Raw genomic sequence first — 17145 nt, 5'->3', positions numbered from 1 at the left:
GTTAAATAAAATATATTATTAAAATTATTTTTAAAAAGGAGTTTCCTGGCAGTCTAGTGGTTAGGACTTGGTGCTTTCACTGCTGTGGCCTGGGTTCAATCCCTGGTAGGGGAACTAAGACCCCACAAGCTGCATGGCATGGCCAAAAAATTATATATATATTTTTTTATTTAAAAAAAAACAGGGGCACTAGAACTCTTAAAATTACATATGTGGCTCATATTATATTTCTCTTGGGCAGTGCTGCTGTAGACAGTGATAATCACTAACTGTCAACATATCAAGTAGCTGGACAAGCAGATATTATGTGACTCCTGATGGAAGTACATGACACCACCTGTGAAGCAGTCTCTCTCTTTTGTGTGTGTGTGTGTGTGTGTGTGTGGCCACACTATGTAGTTTGTGGAATCTTAATTCCCTGACCAGGGATTGAACGTGGGTCCGGCAGTGAAAGCACCAAGTCCTAACCACCGGACCGCCAGGGAACTCCCGAAACAGTCTTTTAAAGAACCAAACCTGTACGAGGTCAATCCTCTAGGATAAATGACTAGGTTAAAAGGAAATATGGGAGACAGACGAACATGTTAAATGACATCATAGGGGTACAGCCTTCAAAATCCAGGCCGCGCGGGCTTCCCTGGTGGCCCAGTTGTTGAGAGTCCGCCTGCCGATGCAGGAGACACGGGTTCGTGTCCCGGTCCGGGAAGATCCCACATGCCGCAGAGTGGCTGGGCCCGTGAGCCATGGCCCCTGAGCCTGCACGTCCGGAGCCTGTGCTCCGCAATGGGAGAGGTCACAACAGTGAGAGGCCCGCGTACCGCAAAAAAAAAAAAAAAAAAAAAAAATCCAGGCTGCGGGATGTATCATGGGACCCAGTTTCTTCAATAAATACACTGCAGGGAGGAAAAAGAGAAATGGAGGGAGGATAAATACCATATGATATCACTTATATGTGGAATCTAGAATATGACACAAACAAACCTATCTACGAAGCAGAAACAGACTCACAGGCATAGAGAACAGACCTGTGGTTGCCAAGAGGGCAGGGGGTGGGAAGGGATAGACTGGGAGTTGGGGGTTAGTAGATGCAAACTATTACATATAGAATGTATGGACAAGGTCCTACTGTATAGCACAGGGAACTATACTTAATGTCCTGGGATAAGCCATAATGGAGGACTTCCCTGGTGGCACAGTGGTTAAGAATCCACCTGCCAATGCAGGGGACATGGGTTCGATCCATGGTCTGGGAAGATCCCACATGCTGTGGAGCAACTAAGCCCGTGCGCCACAACTACTGAGCCTGTGCTCTAGAGCCCACGAGCCACAATTACTGAGCCTGAGTGCCACAACTACTGAAGCCCATGTGCCTAAAGCCCATGCCCCACAACAAGAGAAGCCACCACAATGAGAAACCCATGCACTACAACGAAAAGTAGCCCCCGCTCGCTGCAACTAGAGAAGGCCTGTGTGCAGCAACGAAGACCCAATGCAGCTGACGAAAAAAAAGAAAAACCCATAATGGAAAAGAATATAAAATAATTTATATATATATATATATATATATATATATACACACACACATATAAATAATTTATATATATATAAACTGAGTCACTTTGCTGTACAGCAGAAATTAACACAACATTGTAAATCAACTATAATTCAATTAAAAAAAAAGACAGAGAGAGAAATGGAGGGAGAACCTACACAGTAAAAGAGACTTAAGAAACTATCAACCAACTATAATTTGTAGGCCTTACTTAGATCTTCATTCAAACAAACATACTGTATGAAAGAAACCCCTTTATGAGATTTATGAGAAAACTGGCAATTTGAATACTGATTGGATATTTGATGATACTAAGGGATCATTGTTAATAGTTTAGGTGTGATAATAGTGGCATTTTTGTTATGTTTTTAAAAATCCTTATTTTTTAGAGATAAACGCAGAAATATTTACAGATAAGATGATATGATGTCTGGGATTTGCTTCAAAGTAATACATGAGAGAATAAGTGAGTGGGGTTATCTATGAAACAAGATTAGTCATGATTATTGTTGAAGCTTATCCAGGGTATTATGTCTACTTTTGTGTGTTTAAAATTTGCCATAATAAAGTCTTTAGGAATCTGTAAACTAGTTAGGAATAAATGTATTTTCATCTCCTGTATATATTTGTACATTGGGTTTCCTAGACAGGAAAGTATTTGAGTGCTTAGAAGTAGAAGAATCCTTTGTCTTTTCCAAGGGGTGTAATAGGTATCATGTACTATTCCACTCTTTTTGTTTTGTTTTGTTTTTTTCAGAACAATAATATTATTCTTGGAGACTGTCACTGAAAGTTATTTTTGAATTCCCATTCTACTTTAGTTTTCTGTATCTTTTGCTACCTATCAATTTCTACTTCAAATATAACTATTTAGGTCTTACCTATCCTAATAAAGTATAGTATCTTAAAAAAGAGAGTGAGAGACTTAACAGATATGGCCATCAAATGTAATATTTGGGTATCATCTGGATCCCAATGCCAATACTCACCTGTAGGGAAAAAAGTTGTGAAACAACTAGAAATTTTAACACTGGGTATTTGATGATATTAAGAAATTATTGTTAATTGTTAGTTCTAGTAATAGTGTTGCCATTGTTAAAAATTCTCTTTTAGAGATATGCACTGAAATATTTACGGATGAAATGAAATTATGTATGGGATCCGTTTCAAAATAAACCAGTGTCAATGGGAAGTAATTGGTGGGGTTATGTATGAAACCGAAGTCAACATAAGTTGATGATTGTTACTGCTAGATGATTAGTTCATATGTGGGATTAATTATATGAGTCTCTCTACTTCTGTGTATCTTTAAAATATTCCATAATGAAAAGTTAATGAGTGTGAGCTCTGTCAATAGGCTGCTTGGGTTTGAATCCTGGCTCTGCCACATTTTAACCTTATGACCCTGAACAAGTTACTGTGCCTCAGTTTCCTCATCCATAAAATGGAGACAATAGTTGTATCAACTTCATAGGTTACGAAAATTAAATTAATATAAAAGAAAGGAAGGAAGTAGATGTGTAAGGAAGAAAGACTTGAGACTGTGGGACTGATATGACTCAAGTCTCTGGGTCCAGTTCCCCAATACCCATATTGCCCTCTTTAGGTCCCATAAAACACTCCAGAGTCCTCCTAATCAATTCCCCTTTTTGCTTAAGTAGGTTCAAATTGTGTCTCTGTCACTCAGAACTAAAACAGTTTAGTTTAACAAGTAATAGATAAATACATACTTTCAATCTAACATCCTATGAGATTTGAAGTCTTGTGTGTCTTCTGGGAGCAGCCAGTCTTTGAGTACTTTTCTGGAGTTCCCACTTGGCCCCAGGTTGGCCAGCCTCTGAGTTTGGATAAGAAATTTGATGTTTAGCTTAGAATTGAGGAGCCTTCCTTTATATTATTGTTTGTTTGATGATTGATTGATTGATTGTTAACCTTAAAAAGCTTAACTTGACTGCTTCATTTCATCTAAATTAAAAGATTTAAAGGTGGCTTTGGTACTTTTAGAAGTTGTATGTCTGAAACAACAATACTTTGTTTTTCAAAATTCTCTAGACCAGATACCTCTGAAGTTTCATGATCTATTGGGTTACATGAAGATATTGATACCGTTTGTATTTCTATTATTTTATCTATACAGTAATATAATTACTAATATTTAATATAGAGATTGACAATATTTTAAGATTTATAAATAAATACAATTTATGGAGCTGCTTACTAAAAACAATTATTTTTACCCATAGGCATAGGACACTAAAAAGTTTAGACTGGGGACCCATACCCAGGAGCAATCTAGCCCTCCCCCCACTCTCCCCTGGAGGGGAGGGACCCTGCCATAGCTCCAGTGTCTCTTCTCCTAAAAAAAGAAAAAAAAAAAGTTTAGGGATCACTGTCCTTAGCCAATGAATTTCAAACCCTCCTTTATCACAACTGGCTGATACAGCCCAGCCTAGGCCTCATTCTTCTCACTGCTTACCTCTTCCGATTTAATTTAATGATATTCACTCTCCACACTCTTCTCATTTCATCTGGGGTCCCAACGCCATTAATTAACACCACCTTCTTACTTACTTTAGAAATATGGCCGGTCATTCCAGAAACAGTCCCATGCCTCATACTCTAAGGGAATCAATCACCAAATCCTATCCATTCTACCTCTTAGGTGTTTCTTGAACCCACCCAGTCCTCTCTATCCAGTGAGAGGCATTATCAAGTCTCGCCTGTACTATGGTAATAACCCTCCTAAGCAGGTTTTCTGCATTCAAGTTGATTTCCCTCCAATTTGTTCTCTACCAAGCAGACACAGTCATCTCTTTAAAACCCACATCTAATCTTGTCCCTTTCTGGTTCAAAATCTTTTAATGTCTTTGGATAAAACCCCATATCTTTAAGTCCCTACATGATCTCCTTCACTCCGCTTCCCAACTCTCTTTACCATGCTGCTTTCTACCTTGAGATGTAATGGTGTAACGCTGCATGAAAGGCTCACTAGCTTTGAATGCTCATACCTACTTACTTGCCTGAAAAACTCCTATGTAACTTTTAGCTTCCAACTTAGGAACTAAAGTTCCAGAGTAGCTCAGGGTCCCCAACTCTCAAAGTAGCCTGTGTTTGTCTTTCAAAGCACATATATATTAATATCTTCCTGCCCCACTGCCCTATAAGGTCCTTGAGAGCAAGAACAATATCCCCAATACCAAGCACAACATCTGCCACAAAGTACTAATGATTTGTTGCATTAATGAATGGACAATTATCTTTAACTGTGGTTAATTCCTTCCTCTGCTCGTTTTCCTAAATGACTACTTTAGGTATAAATGTTCCTAATTATTCTCATTTGTTTATTCATTTGTTCTACAAAGAATTGTTCTAGGGCCTCCCTGGTGGCGCAGCGGTTAAGAATCCACCTGCCGATGCAGGGGACACAGATTTGATCCCTGGTCCGAAAAGATCCCACATGCCGCGGATCAATGAAGCCTGTGTGCCACAACTACTGAGCCTGTGCTCTGGAGCCCGTGAGCCACAACTGCTGAGCCCGAGTGCCACAACTACAGAAGCCTGCGCACCTAGAGCCCATGCTCTGCAACAAGAGAAGCCACAAAAATGAGAAGCCCACACACCACAAAGAAGAGTAGACCCCGCTCATCACAGTTAGAGAAAGCCCGTGCACAGCAACGAAGACCCAACACAGCCCAAAATAAAAACAAACAAATAAATTTATTTAAAAAAAAAAAAGAACAGAGTAGAAGAGACAGCATTTAAAAAAAAAAAAGAATTGTTCTAGGTACCACTCTCTTTCAACTGATTTGTAGTTTTGTTTACGTTTCTCAGAGTATCATTTATAACCAAACAATATATAAAATTTAGGTTTCTACCCAAATTTGAGTCCTAGTCACTGCACCACCACTGACTCATTGTGGGGATTTGAGGCAAGTTAATTAATTATCTCTATTGTAGAGGGTTATTATGAGGTCTCAGTGATAGAAGGTGAATAAAGCAATGAGTAGAGTTCATAGCACCTAGTAGGAGCTCCATGAATGTTCTTTTCTGTCTGGCCTCAGTGGTTAAAGAAAAAGGACTCCTTGCTCACTCCAGGGTGTAATTCTGAATCCCTTCTCCCTCAGCACTAATCAGAAAGGTCTCTGAGCTGAAACTCAAAGAGATGTCTCCAATTTTAAGCCCTTATTCACTTAACGAGTAATTAACTTTTTGGTTTGGTGAGTAAAAACTGGATCTGAGTTCTGTAATTTAGGCTGCTATCTGTGTGCTTAACAAAGGAGAAAATTACAATTTTCCTTGGATGTTCTCTCTTTCCCACAACCATCAAATAGAAGATCAGTTTAGTAGCAGGATATGGAGTTGATTCTGGAGTCAGGAAGCCCATCCATTAAGCTGTTAGACTAACGCAGGCACGAGGCGATGAGGGCCTATTGGCCAGAGTAAAGAGGAGAGGAGACAGAGGAGAAGCATCCTAAAGGGAGGGCTTTTCTGATGATCAACCTGAAGTAGCTACTCTCTATATCTTGTTCTAATCCTCCAGGAAGCACTAACCATTATCTGACATTTTTCTTCTTTGCTTATTGACTGTCACCCTCCACTAGAACGTAAGCTCAAAAAGATAAGGATCCTTGTCTGCCCTATTTACTATTACTATATACCTAGCACCCAGAGCAATGCCTGGTGTAAAGTAACACTCGGTATTTATTTGTGGAATAAATAGTTACGGGAAAATGGGGACCAACCAGATAGAGTCAAAATAATTTCAAGGTTTAAAGCTTGACCAAGAAAATAAAGTATCAAGGACAAGGTACCTCTTGCAGAGGAGTAAAAAGTTTTATTTTATTTTGTTTGTTTTCTTGTAGGAGGAGATATGAGTTTTAATAGTTTTGGATATGTTGAGTTGAAATGACGGTAAATCCCTAAAGGTGAAAATTTCTGATGGATGGCTATGTATACCATAAGATTCATTTTGATTTTGAGATTTTTAAGCAAAACAAAACAAAACCCCAATTTAGTTCTAGGTCCTATCCTAGGCCCTAAAGACAAAGGATAAAGAGCAGCTGTTGCCCTTAGGGAGCCCTTAATTAGCAGGAGGAAATAGACAACTAATTATGTTAGAAAATAAGAGCTATGTTAATAGAATGATAAATATAGTGTCATGGTAACACAGAGGAGGGAATAAGTAATTCAGCTGAAGTTGTAGAAGTCCAGGATGTGTTCCCAGTGTGAAAAGATGAGTACTAAATTCTAGGAAAATAAGATTGGGGGAAAAACCCTGAGCTTGGTAGTTTCATTCAGGTATAATGCACAATCTATGCTCAACAAATCATTGGAAGTTGACTGATGGACATGAAGCCAGGTACTGGTTATTTTTAAAAAGACAGTATGCATATTATTGTCTACTTTGTTGATATTAGAAACCATGTTTCTGAAGAATTTTGAGTAATATGAGAAAATGTTTGTGCTACAACAGTTTTTTAAAAGTAGGATACAAGGGACTTCCCTGGTGGCGCAGTGGTTAAGAATCCACCTGTTAATGCAGGGGACGCGTGTTCAAACCCTGGTGCAGGAAGATCCCACATGCTGCGCAGCAACTAAACCCATGCGCCACAACTACTGAGCCTGCACTGTAGAGCCCACGTGCCACAACTACTGAAGCCCATGTACCTAGAGCCTGTGCTCCGCAACAAGAGAAGCCACCGCAATGAGAAGCCCGTGCACCACAATGAAGAGTAGCCCCCTCTCGCTGCAACTAGAGAAAGCTCACATGCAGCAACGAAGACCCAATACAGCCAAAATAAATAAATTAATTAATAAAAAAGAAGTTTAAAAGTAAGATACAAAATTACATACAGGGTTGGATTCTAACAATTTATTTTCTTCTTTTGGAGTTTCTAAATGTTTCACATAGAGAATATATTAATCAGACCCCCCCATTAATAACAAAAATATTTACAAAGATAGATTGGAAGAAACAAAGTGAAAAAAATAATTAGGGGGAAAAAGGAGACAGAAAGGTGGTACATGAGAATGTTAACCAGAGTTGTCTCAGATTAGTGGGGTTATGTGTGATTTTTGTTGCCTTCTTCATACTTTTCTGAAATTTCAAGGTTTCTATAAGAAACTATAAATCTTAAAATGTGAAAAATGTATCATATGATCATAGGTTTCATTTACTTGTTAATTTGTTTAACAAATGAGTATTTGTTTAGTGCTTAAAGCTTTCCTCAGTGCTAGAATCAGAAGCTTAGAGTTTCATCTGATACAAGCTATTTATTTCAGTGGTTAGGAAAACCCAGAGAGGTTATAAGATAACGCTTAGGTAGTTAGTGCAGGACTAGAAGAGGGATCACTTGCTTTCAGTTCTGGACTCTCCTCATTTTATCATTTTAAAACCATGTACAAGAAAAATGTGATTTTGCTAACCACATAATCAAATAGTAACTTCCTTCGTGGACATCCCTGCCATTTCCCTCTGACATACAGCCTCGCATTCTTCATTCAAAAGTTCCATTTTGTTGTTCATTGACAGATGAGGAATGGATAAAGAAGATGTGATACATATATACAATGGAATACTACTCATCCATAAAAAAAGAATGAAATCATTCCATTTGCAGAAACATGGATAGACCTAGAAATTATCATATTAAGTGAAATAAGTCAGAAAGAGAAAGACAAATACCATATGATATCACTTACATGAGGAATCTAAAATAAGACACAAATGAAATTATCTATGAAACAGAAACAGATTCATAGAGAACAGACTTGTGGTTGCCAAGGGGGAGGAGGGTAGGGGAGGGATGGATTGCGAACTTGGGATTAGCAGATGCAAACTATTATATATAGAATGGATAAAAAACAAGGGCCTACTGTATAGCATATTCTATATCCTGTAATAAACCATATTGGAAAAGAATATGAAAAAGAATTTATATATATGTATAACTGAATCACTTTGCTGTACAGTAGAAATTAACACAACATTGTAAATCAACTATACTTCAATAAAATAAAGTTTTCTTTTTAATGCAAAAAAAGTCCCATTTTGTACATACCATTTCTCTAGTCTGAAACATTCAAATGCTGTTCATGACCTCCCAAATTAAGAATATTTAAGGCCTTCTCTGGTCTGGTTTTTACATACTTCTCAATTATTATACTTGGTCTGCTCATTCATTGTTCATGTATAGAAAATATCAAATTTATCTGTTTGTGCCCTTCCTGTTCCATGACTACTCTCAGCTTTTCTCCTATTCTTAAGTAATTTTCTCAGCAGAGGTGTGTGACAGAATGGAGACAGTCAATCAGTGAACAGGACGGAACACTAAACTATCACAAAGGCTTAACCTCTATTCGGTTCACCATTCAACTGGTATGTGACCGTGAGTAAATGATTTGGGTCTTGTTGAAAAGCCCGTGCACCTCACAGGGTTACTGTTCATTTCTTCATGAATTTTTATTGTATATTTACTACCTACCAGGCTCTGCCCTTAGGTACCGGGCATTCATCGGAACGAGATGGGCACAGCCTGCACGCTCAGGGATCCAAGAAGGAAAAGATAAAAACACAAAGTAAAACAAAAATAAACGAAGCAGTTACAAATTGTGACAAATGTTATGAAGAAAACAAAGAAGAGAGCAAGAAAGAAAAACTTCAGAAAAGGATGAGTATGATAATATTTTAGCCAAAAAGTGAAAAGGAGCTAGCTTAGCTAATGGTAGGGAATGAGTTTTTTTAAGTAGAACAGCATGTACAGAGACCCTAAGATGGGAAAGTCTTTCTAATGTTGGAGGAATTGAAAGAAGACTCTCGCTAAGAGTGCAGTGAATGAGAGATGAGAATGGCATGAGATTATGTTGGAGGTAGGCAGGGACCAGACCTGGAGGGCCTTCGGCCTGTAATAAGACATATTATTCTAGAATTAAGGGATAGCTGGAGGGTTTTAAACCAGGGAGTGGCATAATCTGATTTAAATGGTTCTATCAGTTGCTTGGAGAATGGAATAAAGTAAAAGCCATCAACTGTAACCCAAGGCAGCAATGGTGAAGGCCTGGACTGAGGAGTGACAATGTAGGCAGAGAGAGAAGTAGACATACTTAAGACATATTTTGGAGGTAGAAATTATGAAGACCTTATGAAATAATGAACTGAACAAATTTAGTAAAGTACAAAATACTGGGTATGCTTTGAGTTTTATTATCACCCCTCTGAGCTTTGTTGAACAGAGAGAATGACATTGAGTTATTCTGCTACCAATGGGGCTTCATTGTATCTGCTCTTTATATCTGTACTGCATCACCCATCTTAGCCAATGAAATCTGCTTTTAAAAAATTTACCTTGTTCTTAAATTCTCAATATAAAATTCATTTATTCAAGAAATATTTGGAAATTCCCTGATGGTCCAGTGGTTAGGACTCCTCACTTCCACTGCAAGGAGCACGGGTTCGATCCCCGGTCCCTGTTTGGGGAACTAAGGTCCCACATGCCTGCCACGTGGCATGGCCAAAAAAAAGAAATATTCATTAAACAAAAAGTATTGTGCTCTCATAAATCGATATAGGTAGCAGATTTGACTATAAATTGATCCAGAAAGTAATTTATATATTATTTTCATTCAAAGATTACAGTCATCCCTTGGGATCTACCGGGGATTGGTTCTAAGGCAACCTCCATCACCACCCATACCAAAATCCACGAGTGCCCAAGTCCCTTACATATACTGGCATAGTATTTGCATCATATAATAACCTACTCACATCCTCTTGTATACTTTAAATCACCCCTACATTGTTTATAATACCTAATGCAGCATAAATGCTACGTAAATAGTTGTAAATACAAAATAAATTCTATGTAAATAGTTGCTGGTGCATGGCAAATTCAAGTTTTGCTTCTTGGAACTCTCTGGAATTATTTTTTCCAGAATACTTTCCATCCGTGGTTGGTCGAACCCGTGAATGCAGAACCCAAAAATAGGAGGGCTGACTGTATACTTGCTCTGTAAATGTCTCTTTACATACAAAAGAAGCTCCTTTATCAAACTATAAGGATTATGTACTAGCATAAGCAAAGTATGTTGATGGAAAATAACAGAATAGAATCATAATTTGCAATGGAATTTAAGGTTACATCTAAATAAATAATTACAAATTAGAGTAAAGAATATTAAGAACAACCATTGCATAGAAGTATGTCTTTGATTTTAGAATCTTTCCTTTATTAATAAAATATAGTATAGTAAATTAATCGTAGTGACTTCTATACTTTAGTAAACCCAAACATGTTGCTATACAAAATAGAAGTCCCCATATCCACCAAAACAAAATGAAAAATGCTCCTTTTGCTCCAATTTAACTTTAACATTCTTTGAGGATGTTCTGAATTTCAGAGAAATCCAATCACTCCCAAATAATGACAAACTCTAGCCTGTCTACTTCAAGTCCTAGCCTTTGTTTAAAGTAAGTGGATTAACATTTTCATTGTTGGGATTTTCTCCAATCTAGCTTTGATAGGTTATCAGCAATTAAAAAAAAAGGATCCACCATCACAGGACTCTTTAAGTCTTTCTCCTCACTCCTCGCCACTCCCCAAAACCCCCTTTTTCTCCACAAAAGATCATATGACTCGTTTTTTTTGAATGTAGGCAATAGTCTAGTACCTTCCTTTTATCGCACAGTTGCAATGTTTGTTGTTTCCTTGACAAACTTTTGATAAATGTTTGCCTAATATTTTTAAGTCCAGATGTCTCTTTAATATGGAAAGAGTTAAGAGATGTACATTTCCCTATTGCATTTTCAGGGCACTTCTAGTACTAGGCAGACCAAAGCAAGATTTTCAAGGGTTCATGGTTCTAAGCACCCAAAGGAGTGGGTGCCTCATTGGTCCACTTGGTGTTTCATGTCCAAAGCCCTGACTAGGACTTCTGAAGATCTGTGTTTTCCTGTGTAAACTTTGTCACTACTGATTAGCTGGATTGGCCTCCAAAGAGAAGGTTCTTCTTAACAGATCCACATGTCATTTAGGAACAGGAAGAGAGTTTGTCTGCCATGATCAGAACCTGCCACCACGGCACTTTTCTTCTTCCAAAGATACAGACTCTTTTTTTAATTTCATTTGGACAGGCTTCGTTTTTTGTTTGTTTGTTTGTTTGTTTTGCGATACGCGGGCCTCTCACTGTTGTGGCCTCTCCCGTTGTGGATCACAGGTTCCGGACGCGCAGGCTCAGCGGCCATGGCTCACGGGCCCAGCCGCTCCGCGGCATGTGGGATCTTCCCGGACCGGGGGCACGAACCCGTGTGCCCTGCATCGGCAGGCGGACTCTCAACCACTGCGCCACCAGGGAAGCCCCAGGCTTTGTTTTAATTCTGATTACAATTATGAAAATTATGACTTCTTGAATTGTACCTCCTTTTTTTCTTTCCTTTACTATTTGGTCAAGTGTGTGTTCTCTCTCTGCAAAAGTTTCCTAAACAGTGACATTTATAGGCTACATAATTTGTCTCATCAATAATGGAAAACTGAAAATCAATATGGTAGATATTGATCTGTGTTCTCTGATGTGCAATGTAAAGCCATCATTATACATACACACCTATATCTATATAGTATATAGATGCATCCCCTGAATATGCAATGTTTCCATTTATTCCTGACTCCCTTCCTCCACCCCTTCTGACCGGGTATCAAGTTTACAACAGCTATTAGCAGAGCAACCACTTCTTGTAAGAGGAGACACATCTGAATGGTTTTCTGGGGATGGCAGTCCTGAACTAAATTCCTGACTTTCCATGCCCTTCCCCTCACCCCTGTTGCCAGAAACTTTGCTGTCAGCTTGGAGATACTGGGAACTTTGGAAAATGGAGAGGCAGCCGAATACAGCAGAACTCCTGGAAGCTGAGTCTCAGGAACTGGATTCTTTCCAGTCTGAGCTGGAAATCCTAAGCAAAACTTAGCTTTTCTGAGCTTCGGTTTCCTTTCTGTTAAACAGGAATAATACCTTACAGGTTCAAATGTATATCAAATTTTATTATAAGGTGATATGCAAATGCTAATTGTTGCCAGCATTTAAAAGTAAAGGCAGGACTTCCCTGGTGGCGCAGTGGTTTAGAATCCACCTGCCACTGCAGGGGACACGGGTTCGAGCCCTGGTCCGGGAAGATCACACATGCTGTGGAGCAACTAAGCCCATGTGCCACAACTACTGAAGTCCACGCGCCGAGAGCCCGTGAGCCACAACTACTGAGCCCGCATGCCACAACTACTGAAGCCCGCACATCTAGGGCCCATGCTCCGCAACAAGACAAGCCACCGCAATGAGAAGCCCGTGCACTGCAGTGAAGAGTAGCCCCCACTCGCCGCAACGAAGACCCAGCGCAGCCAAATAATAAAATGTAAAAAAAAAAAGTAAAAGCAGAAATTGTAAATAAACAAATAAATGAAAGTAGGAACTTATGGGAATTCCCTGGTTGTCCAGTGGTTAGGACTCTGTGCTTTCACTGCTGGGGCCCCAGTTCGATCAGCCTAAGTAAATAAACAAAAAAACAAATAAATAAATAAAATTTAAAAATAAATAAAAGTGGGAACTTAAAGAATCAAATTTTGGAAACTTTGTCCAAAAATACCTTGTCTTAACCTGAATTTCCCCTATTAAATTGCATTACATTCTTCCTCTCCAAAATATACATGTTTGAAGTAATAATATATTCCTTATCTTTTTAAGAAAGAGCTCTGCAAATATTCAGAATCCATTAGTCTTTCACATATGGTGTTCAGTTAGAAGGTTTTAATAGAAAATTAAGATAACTCCACTTGAGTGCCTGAGAGTTTTACTAGGGAAGAAAGAAGCAATCATTAGAAAATAAGACATTTTTAAGGAGTTGGAACAGACCCAAGTGGGGGGAAGCAGTGAGGACTTGGGATAGCCTGGAGAAACACCAGCAGGAGAGAGAACAGAGGGAAAAATGGAGATAACAAGACAGCCTTCACATTTTCTAGAATTTTCCTCTTTATGGAGAAAATGGGAGAAAGCTGTCTTCATTCCACTCTCCTCAGTAATACTTTTAGGACCCAGAATTCAAGCAAGCGGTATACATCCAAGGTTGACCAGGTTTTTGTGCACTCGCCTGGGAACTCAACCATCACAGTGTTTCTGAAAGAAAAATGAATTCCAACTTTCAAAGAGCCAACCCTCAAACGCATTTTTGGAACGCAATCTGTTTGAAAGTGAAATAGCCGGGTGGCCTGTATAAAGTCATCTTTCAAAAAACAGTTGCAGTTAGAAACATATCCACTTCTGTGAAAAACTGGTTTCTAATGGGGGCTGAATCTTTTGGAGCTATCTTATATACTTTTCGGAAGGAGAAGATGGGCTGTAAATGTAGAAATGAGGGGTTTATATTAAAATTTTTAGGTAGATTTTGAGATTTTTTTTAAAGACAGTGGTCTAGAATGGTTTCACCAAGTTCAGACATCCTGAATATCTTCTTTTTCCATAGCCCTGAAATCAACTATTCACTTTAGGCTATAATGGGACTTCCTATCCTAAAAACAATCTCATCTACCATAGATCACATCTATATGAAAAAAAGGCTGTGCAGAACATTTATAATACTATAGCCATGTCCATGTGGTTTACTAACCCCCTTTGGAGAATTTAGAATCACTTATACTCACAACTGAAAAAATAAAATGGCAAGTTGAGGTGAAATTACAAAGTTCATCAAATACTTGAACTTTTTTCAATCAGGATAGATATAACTTAGAATTCCTTCTACAGTAATTTTACTCAGATAAATGATATGAAAAATGAAAATGATTCTTTACTAAATTATTCCAGCCAACTCATCCCTTTTACACACTAGTTTAAGACTGCAACCCCAGTAAAATGGTAAAATGTGTGTTCAAGAAAAGAACTAACTTACTTTTCCTGCTACGGGCAGTTACCCATAAGTAGGGTGAATATAATTTATGGTACAAACCAGGACACTCTTCTCTAGAAAAATGCTAAACCAGATGAAATATCAGGAAAATAGGCATAAAACAGTATTTTCTTGGGAAATCACACTATGGTACCTGATTCATAGCTGCACTTTGGCTGCCCAGATTTCCCTCTCAACCTAGTGTGATCTGAGACAGAGGACTTAGTGCAAAGAACACTGACCCAACTGCCTTGGGTTTCCTCCTAGAGAAAAGACACATCCTCTACTAGCTCTTTAAACCAGAAAACTAGGCAAACGTAGGCCTCCTTCTTTCTTCCACCTCTTTCTTCCAACCAATTATCAATTCTCATTATTTTCGTGTCCTAACTCCACCCACTTTTACCCACTCCACTATGACTACCTTAGTTTGGGTCATCATTATCATCTGCATCATTGCAACAGCTTTCTATTGGCTTCTATTTACCTCCTGAGCCCTCCAATCCATTCTTTACAAGGATGCCTAACTGATCTTTCCCAAAAGCTCATTCTCCATCTTAAAATCCATATTGGGTCCCCATTGTCCTCAGATCAGTCTTTAGCTTGTCCTGGAAGGCCCTTCATAAATGGAAACATAGGGATTTCCCTGGTGGCACGGTGTTTTAAGAATCCGCCTGCCAATGCAGGGGACATGGGTTCCATCCCTGGTCCGGGAAGATCCCACATGCTGCGGAGCAACTAACTGTGCATGCCCGTGCACCACAACTACTGAGCCTGTGCTCTAGAGCCCGCTAGTCACAACTACTGAGCCCACGTGTCACAGCTACTGAAGCCCGCGCGCCTAGAGCCTATGCTCCGCAACAAGAGAAGCCACCTCAATGAGAAGCTCATGCACCATGACAAAGAGTAGCCCCCGCTCACCGCAACTAGAGAAAGCCCGCGTGCAGCAATGAAGACCCAACGCAGCCAAAAATAAATAAATAAAATTTAAAACAACAAATAAGTGGATACATAGCTCCAACCTCCTCTCTTAATCACCCCTTGCCCGCCCCCTTCTTTGCACACTATGCTTCAGTACACTGAATTACGTTTAGTTCCTGGAATGCACCTCCCATTTAACTATATTTTGCAGTAGCGCTTCCTCCTCCATGCTCCACATTCTAGCTCACCCCATCCCATTCCTGTGCCTGAAATTCCTTTTTTTTTTTAAATAAATGTATTTATTTATTTTTGGCTGTGTTGGGTCTTCGTTTCTGTGTGCAGGCTTTCTCTAGTTGCGGCGAGAGGGGGCTACTCTTCATCGCGGTGCAGGGGCTTCTCATTATCGTGGCTTCTCTTGTTGCGGAGCACAGGCTCTAGGCACGCGGGCTAAGTAGCTGTGGCTCGCGGGCTCTAGGCGCACAGGCTTCAGTAGTTGTGGCACACGGGCTTAGTTGCTCCGCGGCATGTGGTATCTTCCCAGACCAGGGCTCGAACCCGTGTCCTCTGCATTGGCAGGCAGATTCTCAACCACTGTGCCACCAGGGAAGCCCTGAAATTCCATTTTTATTATTTAGATCTCGGCTTAGAAAGGACTTCCTCCAGAAAACCTACCTCCTCACAGGTCCCACGTCCTTCACATGCACTACCATCCCAGTAATCTACACTTCCCTCATCAGAGCACTTAACCCAATTATGGTTCACTTCTTTGCCTGAAATTTACTGGAGTGTGATTTCAGTGAGAGCCTGCAGTTCCAACTTTCCTGTTTTGCACAACAAATCAAGAAAATCTACATGCTCTCATGGATGCCAGCCTGACTGTGCCCTTTCCTAATCCCCAGCCTCCAGTCCTAATTTCTATATTCTTTTGCAGATCATAGTAATAGCTAATCATACTGTTCTGTCTCATTCAATTTCCCCCCTTGTTCTAAGTCTTCTCCTTCAGTGGAAATGAATACCATGTACCTTCTGAGTGCCCAAGGGCAAGCAACATATGGAAAGGAAAATTGGCTTATTGACATAAAAAACACAAACTCAGCAGATTTTTCTTTCCTCCTAAATTTAACATGATGAAGAAAAGTGCTTACATCACCAAAGCTCCCGAGACCCCAGGGAAATCACTGACAGCTGATTTCTCAATCTCCTCAGGGTACTGTCGAGGGCAAATGCCTCCAGTTATGGGATCCATGCAGTCACAGACGGATGAAGGTGTTTAAAAATCATAAAATACTATGTAGACATTCATTAAGGTATGTTTATGATCACCATATTCTTATTTTAAGTTTGAGACTGTGTTTCAAACACAAAAGGATGTGGAAACATAACCTCCTCCTCATTTGGAAAAGTACCTCGGGGGCACAAAAATTCAGCTTATGTGAGAATAAATAATGAGAATGAATTTAGAGCAAACACTATAGTGATCCTCTGGAATTCAAGTATGAAGACAGTATCCATCCCTGGCTAAATGCATCTGCTTCTGTCATGAGCTCTATCTCAAGTCACAACGCTTTTGAAATTTCATGGCCAGGACAAGAAACAATTGGACAAAATGTTGCCATTTGGAACCAGTGTGCCCAGAGTTAAAGAAAAAGAAAAAAATTGCCCTTTCTTTTCTGTGGATATTCATTTACGGTTGGTTGAGAAGGGTGTCGTGTAAGTCCAAGCTTCTATCAATACACACTTGATTAGATCT

This window comes from Delphinus delphis, chromosome 17 (assembly GCF_949987515.2).
Source record: "Delphinus delphis chromosome 17, mDelDel1.2, whole genome shotgun sequence".
Taxonomy (NCBI): Eukaryota; Metazoa; Chordata; class Mammalia; order Artiodactyla; family Delphinidae; genus Delphinus; species Delphinus delphis.
This window is presented reverse-complemented; position numbering follows the sequence as displayed.